Source organism: Rhinolophus hipposideros (assembly GCF_964194185.1).
Source record: "Rhinolophus hipposideros genome assembly, chromosome: 1".
In the NCBI taxonomy this organism is placed as follows: domain Eukaryota; kingdom Metazoa; phylum Chordata; class Mammalia; order Chiroptera; family Rhinolophidae; genus Rhinolophus; species Rhinolophus hipposideros.
Window position 1 is genome coordinate 54902344 of NC_138047.1, and position 9270 is coordinate 54911613.

Genomic DNA, 9270 nt, shown 5'->3' on the forward strand with positions numbered 1-9270 from the left:
AAAGGAGTTTGCATTTTATTCTGAGCTTGATGGGGACCCAGAAGGGTGATTCCATCAGATTTCTGTTTCATCCTCCCCACTCTGTCGAGAATACCTACGGGGAGGAGGCTGACAATGCCAGGTAAGAGGCTGTTGCCGTCGTCCAAGCAAAAGCAGATGTGGTTCAGACTACAAGGTAGGGGTAGAAGTAAAGTGGTAGGATTTGGGATATGTTTTATAGGGAGAACTGAGAGAACTTGATGAATTGCGTGTGTCTGGGGAGTAGGAGCAAGAGAAGTCAAGAGTGACTCCTGGGGAAAGGTGCTTCTGTTTTGCTGAGTTGATGAAGGAAGGATCAGGTTTGGGTGGTGATCTGGAGTTGTTTTCTGGTGTTTTGTTCTTGTATTATTATTAAAGTTTATTGGGGTGACAATGGTTGGTAAAGTTACATAGGTTTCAGGTGTATGATTCTGTAATACATTATATACCACATTGTGTGTTCACGCCCAGAGTCAGTTTGGAGTTGTGTTTTTAAGGCTTGCTAAATCTCAGACCAAGTAGATATATTTATACATGCAGGCAGATGTATATAGAATTTGGAGCTCACTAGGGCTGTAAAAATTACTATATAGATGGTATTTAAGTCCATCCAGCAGGATAAGTTCTTACAGGAAGTGAGAAGGGAGAAGGCATCCGATAATTGATCCTTTGGGCAACTCTGTTTTTAGTGTTGGGGGAGGAAAATCTTAAGTAATTTTAAAAGAGCAATGAAATAATTTTACCCTGGAGCACTTTTGAGCCTTGGAATGAAGTGGAAAACTGAGAAAGCTATGACTTAAACTGATTTCTTACTGTGATTTTGGAAAATGAAAACGTAATTCTTTTCGAAACTGCTCTAAATGAAACAGTATTCTATTGATGCAAGCTAATCCTTTGCTAGTGAACCTAATTAAACCTGTTTTTTGAAAAATCTGCCCTGCTAGCCAAATAGAAGATGAGTATCTGAAGAAAGGTTTGTTTACAATTACATTTTATCATTTCAAAAGTTTTATAATGCAAGTTATTTTATCAAATTGCCCCATTTTCTCAAATTACCTGTTTTGTGGATTAGTGACTTGCTTCTCTGCCAGAAACTAAAGAGAAGTTATTCTTGCAATTTTTGTATGTCTACAACTCAGAAACGAGGATTCGCTATAACATTTCAAAATGAAAATTAAGCCAGAGGGAAAACATTAAGGTGTGACATAGATCTATCTTAAAATGTGGTTTCCCTTCCTGCAAATTAACTCGTTTTGTCTAAACATAGGATTTTTCTATATCCACTCTAAGCAATAGTGACTAGTTTTGGTTTGAAAAAGTTTTATACATTGACCTTGCTACAACTATGTATTACTTTTGATTTTGCTAATTACATAAACATGACACCGCTTTGTAATTATTTTTCTTCCACCTATGAGAACATAGCATGTGAGTCTCTAATACCTAGTTTGCTAGTCTTTTTCCAGCTCTGGCTTTTAATTCTAGATTTATTTAAATTATAATCTAAATCTAGTGGGATGTCTATACTGGTGAAGCTTGCCATTTTGTGGCACTTAAGCTCTTTCACCTCTCTGTGACATTTCATGTTCCTAATACCCCTGTAAAACAGCTTGTACTTGACCCAGAATTAGGTTGCATAAAGCCTGTAAAACAAGTAGGCAACTGTCTTGCAGCAAAAAAAAAAAAAAGTTTAAAAGTATGATGAGTGAAAAGCTTGATGTATAAAAGCTTAAGTATTACTTAGGTTTCCATACTGCATTATAAATTGCCACAATTTTAGAGGCTTAAAACAACACGTTTATTACCTCACAGTTTCTGTGGTTCAGTTGTCAGGACACAGCTTAACTAGGTTCACTGCTTTTGGTCACAAGCCTGCAGTTAAGGTGTCAAGCAGGCGGTGTTCTCACTTGCAGGCTCAGCTGGGGGAGAATCAGCTTCCAGAGCTCATGCAGGTTGTTCATAGAATTCATTTCCTTTTAGCTGTAGAACTGAAGACTTCAGTTCCTTGCTGGCTGTTGCCTGATGTCTGCCCTCAGCAGTGGTCATCCCTAGTTTTTTGGCTGACGGACACCCTCAGCTTGCTCGCTTCCTTCATCAAGCCAGCAAGGGGAATCTGTAGCACCAGTCAGCTACGAAGATCAAGTCTCCTATAAGGTAACAGAATCACAGGGGTGACGTTTATCACCTTGCCATAGTCTATTGGTTTGAAGCAAGTCAGGTCCTGCCTGGTTATTCCTAGGGGAGGAATAACCCAAACGCATCAATACCAAGAGGTAGAAATCATGGAACCCTAATTCTTAATCTGTCAGATGTTTTTAAAATAAGGTATATGTGTGTGTTGGGGGAGAGGGGTGCAATTGGAAGAGGGTACTACTAAGTTTACCAGCCAGTGTTTGTATTAAACCCTACCTTATTTAATTTCAAGGCTGGGATCCTTGCAAATGGACAACAGAATAAGTCAGAGTAACTGTCACATTGGTCAGCAGTAAAGATAACAGTATGAAGCTACCAACCACAACCTAGACATTAGTGTCACAAATTTTAATCTTTGGGCCAGTTCTCTTCTTTGAGCTTCATATCTACTTCATTGTCTCCAATTGGTATTGCAAAGGCTCATCAAACACGTTAAAACCCAGTTCATGTTCCGCCCCTCCCTAAACCAGGTCCTGTCGCATGCTTATCTCAGATGAATTGGCACCATCCTATTATCCAATTGCACAAACAAGAAATCTTGGACTCAGCCTTAGTACCTCCCTCTTAATTTTGGTTTTAATCCTTGAAAAGTTCTCTCATCTTTCCATTTTGCTGATATTCTTTCCCTGGGTCTCAAGTGCTTGCTCTGATGGGGACAGCCACCTGGCAAAGAACTGAGGGCAGTCTTCAACCCACAGCCAACTGGGAACTGAGGCCTTCGGTCCCACAGCCCAGAAAGAATTCCGTCCTGCCCGGCAACCACTAAGTGAGCTTGAAAGCCATTTCTGCCCCAACTGAACCTTAAGGTGACTTCAGTCCTGGCTGACTTCAGCCTTATGAGAGACCCTGATGCAGACGGCCCAGCAAAGCCAGGCCTGGCTCCCTGACCACGGACACTGGGAGATGATAAGTGTGTGTTGTTTTAAGCCACTGACTTTTGTGATAATTACCAACTATTCAGCAATGAATAACTCATACACATGGTATGGTACAGAGTACTTAGTTCCCTTTCCTTTCTCATGTCTCCTTTCTAATTTGGGTAGTTCTTACCATTATAAATTTCTGGTTATGTGTTGGGATGAAGTTTGTTTTCCTGTGGCCCTATTCATTGATCATATTTGAATCTTTGGGTTATACAGTCTTAAACAGCAAACATGTATGCCCTGAGTCTGCTCTGCAGGCAGTCCTCCCTGCTTCTTCAAGTGCTCCTTAGTGGTTCCCTGGATAAACTCTGTTGATGGACGTGTGGAAATTGAGTGGGAAAAATTAATCACTTCCATGTTTTTGTGCTTTCCTTGTCTGACTGTTGCTTACTCCATGCAAAGCAAGGCAGGTACAGTGCTCAGGAAATGTTGGCCAAGCACAAAAATCATATTTCCAATTCAGTCTAAGATTTCGGTATCTTTTTAGGAGACAATATAACATTGCCAACTCATTGTCTTACTTGTTTTCTGTAAGTGCTGTTAAGATATTCTGTATTTGTACAGTTGTTCTTTTGGACTCTCAAAGACAAGATCTTTTATATATTTAAATTTAGACTTGTGAGGTTCACCTGCATTGCTTTGGGGGATCTTTTACGTATCCCAATTTTTTTCATGAGCACTTCACTTTTCCTATCTCTAAATAAAAAAAAAGAAAAAGGAAGAATAATTGTTTTGTCCTACTGACCTCAACAAGTTAATGCCACAATTCTACATGTGCATGCACAGAAAAACATCATAAAATTTCAAGTTTATTTTTTATTTAAGAGAAATTATTATACGATACAATTGAAATTGCTTATGAATTGTGGCAGCTATCAGATATCTAATAACGATATATAATATTACATGTAATAAATATGTAACTAACTTTACATATAATAAATATGTAAAGTTAATGCCACAATTCTATATGTGCATGCACAGAAAAACATCATAAAATTTCAAGTTTATTTTTTATTTAAGAGAAATTATTATACAATACAATTGAAATTGCTTATGAATTGTGGCAGCTATCAGATATCTAATAACGATATATAATATTACATATAATAGATATGTAATAAAGGTAATAGGATTTTGAAACTTATTGTAAACTACCTCATCTAATATGTCACATATCTAAATAACAAGTTTTCTAGTCTTGTATAATTAGTATTTTTCTTATTGCAAAATAAATATTTAGTGTTCAAAGAAATGACAAACCTTACACTTGGATTGCAAAGATAGTATTTTAATTTGTCTTGAATTACAATCTCTCATATTGTTCCATATTAGGACAAGTAAATAAATCAGTTATGAAAAAAAATATGTAGATAGTCCTATTAGATTCAAAGAACTAACTTCCTTGTTCAAGTTTGGATATGGGCATTTCTTTAATCTGGTCATATTTGAAAGGTATTCCAATATACTGCTATTTCAGGGATGGATTTCTCATATTGAAGCACTCTTTCTACAAATTTAATAATCTTGAGTCATAGTAACTACCAACATTAAATGGAAAATTTTATTGAGTTTATAAAGTTATAATATTTAAGGTAACTTGGGTTACAAGTAATAGAAAACTCAAATCAGGAAAGTAAAACTAGAAGAATTGGAGACAACAAACATAGAAAACTCCTTTGAGATGTTTACCGAGGTTCCCCCAAAAATAAGACCTAGCTGGACCATCAGCTCTAATGCGTCTTTTGGAGCAAAAATTAAGGCCCAGTCTTATCTAAGACCCGGTGTTATATTATAGTAAAATAAGACCGGGTCTTATATTAATTTTTACTCCAAAAGACGCATTAGAGCTGATGGTCCAGCTTGGTCTTATTTTCCGGGAAACCCGGTAGCTATAATGGGAAATAGAGAAGTGAGCCGTAGCTGGAGTAGAATGTGGGATCAAGTGAGAGATTTTTCAAATAGGAAATACTGAAGGCTGTATGCTAATGGATAATGAGCTAGTGAAGAGGAGGGTTTTTAGTTGCTAAAGTGATGTCCTTGAGTGGATGAGTGGGGATGGGAACTAAAACACAAGTGGAGGGGGTAGCTTGAGAGTGGAATATGGACAATATAGCCATAGTAAAAAGACGGGAGGTGGCAGATATGGGTAAAAAAGGAAATCATTTGTTAAGTGCTGGTAGGAATGTGTAGTTCTCTTCTTATCACTTCTGTTTTCTCAGTTAAGTAGGAAGCAAGAAATCAAAAGTAAGAACTAGGGAAGGGGTTTGAGAAAAGTGGAGAAATTGTGAAAATAGATGTCTTACAGTAGAGCTTGGGAAACTAACTGGACCAGGAAGATATAACGTAAGCATTCACTTCAGATACAAAAATGTCTGGAGGAATGAGACTTTATCTTCTGTTTCCCTTCTTAAGGTCCTGGAGACCTCCCCTTGAATCCCCCTGCAAATTTTTTCCCTTGAGAAAGGAGTAACATCTGGCCTGGGTCTCCAAACAGATTTAGGCCTATCTGGGAAGGTGACCTTGGATCTGATTTCCCACAGCACTGTTTCCTTGGCAACTACCATGTTAAGCTACAGAGGATTGCTTTGTGCTGGAAGCTATCTGCCTTGTTTGCTGTGAAATCCTTCAGTTGTGGAACTGCACCTGCACGAGGAGAGCTGTAAATTGGTCCCAAATAGACACCAGTGAGAAACCTATCAAGTGAATCTGTGCACCTCGGTCTTGCTTAGCAGCTGTACATGACCAGGGTGGGTCGTGAGGCCAAGAAGCCGTGCCTGTGGGTAGCCCCTGAGACTCCTAATGACATGAAGATACTGTCCACTCAGTATTCCTGTCTTGTATCCCTCTGTAAGAGTAATAAATGAGGTATTAGAATAAAAAAGTCTATTATCGCTTACAAGTTTGATTGATAAAACCTGTGACTACTTCTAATGTGGAACAGAATGGCATTTGAAGCAGGATTGGCATTCAAATTCTTAACTGAATTTGTATCTTTCTACCTCATGACCAGAATTCACTCACAGCCTCGTTTACCAGCAAACCAATTACCATCAAAGGAAATAAGATAACAGTGATTGTCTTGACTAATTCCAATTCACCCCTGCGGGTGTGATGGGTGGCCAGGCAGCACCTCTTAGAGCGCATAGCTTTGTGGGGATGGGCAATACTTGAACAAAATTAAGGTTATGTTAAGAAGAAGGGAAGATAGAGGGGCGGCAGGGAAAAGATATTGAGCAGGCAATCAGTTGTATCTGCTGTGCCTATATTTTGCATATGTACAGAATAAAACAGAACCTTCTCTCAGGTCTCTATAGCTGTTTGCTGTGACAAAAGGATTGGTGACAAAAAGTCCAACTTAAGAGTTGACTATTTCATGTTAGACATGAATTACATCACAGACCAAATATGTAACCAGGTAAAGTACCAAACTCAGTCTTCCCATTTTTTAATATAATTTTCATATTTATATGAAATACATATTTTATAGTTTTAAAAATATTTTGAATGCTAAGACCCGTCAAATAATTTCCACTTAACATATTTTTGTGATGACCTGCCATGTATAAAGTGCTGTAAAATTACCAATGTCTGAAGAATCGTTAAAAATTCATCGTTGTATTACATCAGTGTCTTCCTAAACAACACTACTTTTACTCCCAGTTTCTTTCTCAGCAAGCAGTGATTCACTGCAGACTGAGCTCATTAGAAAAACTGTGTTCCACAGCTGGGAAGCACTGACGTCAACTTGTTTTTCCATTTATCCTGCAGGTACATTTAATGTAAAAGAGCAAATAGATTTGATACTTGAAGTAGTAGAGTAGGCAGACCTAAGTCTAAACGCTTGCTCCTACACTTTTAAATTTCTGAGTGTTTTAGTCGGCTCAGGCTGCCTAAGACTGGGTAGCTTAAATAACAGAATTGTGTTTCTCAGTTCTGGAAGCTGGGAAGTCCAAGATCAAGGTGCTAGAGGCATAGGATTCCCTCTAAGGCCTCTCCTCTTGGCTTGTAGGCAGCGGCCATCTCACTGTGTGTTCTTTTCTTTTTCTTTTTTTTTTTATTAACTTTTATTTATTTTAAGTGTGTTTTTCCAGGACCTATCAATTCCAAGTCAAGTAGTTGTTTCAATCTAGCTGTGGAGGGTGCAGGTCACACTGGCCCTTGCAGGGATTGAACTGTCAACCTTGTTGTTAAGAGCACCACGCTCTAACCAACTGAGCCATCCAGCTGCCCCGTCTCACTGTGTGCTCTTAATGACCTCTGCACGTGGAGAGAAAGACAGAGAAGTTCTTTTATGTCTATGCTTGCATGGAAACTCATCCCACCATGGAACCCTGCCCTCATGACTGTATCTAACCCTAATCACCTCCCACAGGCCACATCTCCAAATACCATCACCTTGGGGATTAGGGCTTCAACGTATGAATTTGGGGGAACACAAACATTCAATCCATGCCATTGAGCAAATTGAAACTCTGTAAATCTTAGTTTCTTCCTGGAACTAATTATAGCTATCTAAGAGGGTTTTTCTGAAGATTAAATAATTGTTTAATATATACATATAAGTCTGCTTAGATTGAGTTATGCTGTGGAAACAAATGACTCCCAAATTTCAGTGGCTTACAACATGCAAGGGTACTTCTTTTTCATGTTCATGTTCTCAACACTTCAGCTGTGCTCTGCTCCAAATCTTCATTTCAAGGCCAACGCTGAAGAAGCAGCTTCTACAGGGACAGGCCAGTCTCATGGCAAAGGGAAAAGAGAGATGGCAGAACTTCACAACTGGCTCTCAGAAATTCTGCTTAGAAATGGCGTCACTTCCCTTCACATTTTAATGGCCAAAGTAAATCGTGACCAAACTAATGTAAATCATAATCCTTCCGTAAGAACAGGCCTGAGAATGAGGGGCAGTGACAATTTTAGCAATCATACGATCTGTCACAGTATATACACGTGTAACCAGTAAATGTTAGTGGTGTTCCCTTCCCCCTTCCCCCTTCGCCCTTCCTGATCCTGTTGAGGAAGATGCCTTGGAAAGTCATGGGCAGGAGTCTAGATTCTGGAGGCAGACTGCCTGAGTTTGAATCCTGACTGCTCTTTTCCCACTGTGTGGCCTTGGGCAAGTTATTTAACCTCTCTGTGCCTCAATTTCCTCCTCTTTAAAATAGTATCTATGCCGTAGAGCTGTGGATTGATTTAGGTATTGTGTGTAGTGTTTAGAACAGTGCATGGCATATATTAGGTTGGTGCAAAAGTAATTGCGGTTTAAAAGGTTAAAAATAATTGCAAAAACCGCAATTACCTTTGCACCAACCTAATAGTAAGCCCTATATAATTGACAACTCTTGTTGCTGCTGCTGTTACTGTTGTTATTGATAGAAACCTGGTTCGAAGTCCAAAGACGTGTTTTAAAATTTCAGCTTATCGTTCTGTTAGTGACCTTAGGCAAGTCACTTAATTTCTGAGTACTGATTATTTTTTCACCTGTAAAATTGGAATAGAACTCACTTCTAGAGAGGCCGTGTAGGAAAGTGTTTAAAAGCATGGACTCCACAACACCGCTTTCAAGCTGTGCGGCTTTGCACAAATTTGTTAACCCCTGTGTGCCTCAGTTTCATTACCTGTAAAATACAGATAATAATCATACCGTGTGTTCATAGAAGTGTTATGGGAATTAAATGAATGAATAGTTAATATGTTAAAGATATTAAAACGGCACCTGGCACTTTGGAAATGCTCAATAACGGAATGCACATAGAAAGTGCTTAGTAAGTTTTAACTCCATTCTCTCCTCACAGGGTTTTGAGGACCGACTGCACGAATAGGCATGAAAGTGCTTTATATAAAGTACTGGTCAAGTGTGAAGACTTAGGAATCTGCAGTGTAGACGTCTATGGCTATGTAATTAGGCATGTCCAGACAGTAAGTAAACATTTTCTTTTGAAAGTCTACCAAGCTCAGAGCGATCCCCTTACCTGCCTCCTGTAGGTGGGGATGGGCCCTGGCTGCTGTGTTTGTAGCTGGTGAATTCTAGAAGCAAACGCTGATACATGGCCCTGTTTCCAGCATGTCTAAGCATTTTATATATCACACTCAGGACAAACAAAGCTTTGGATCCCAAGATAAACCAAAAAGA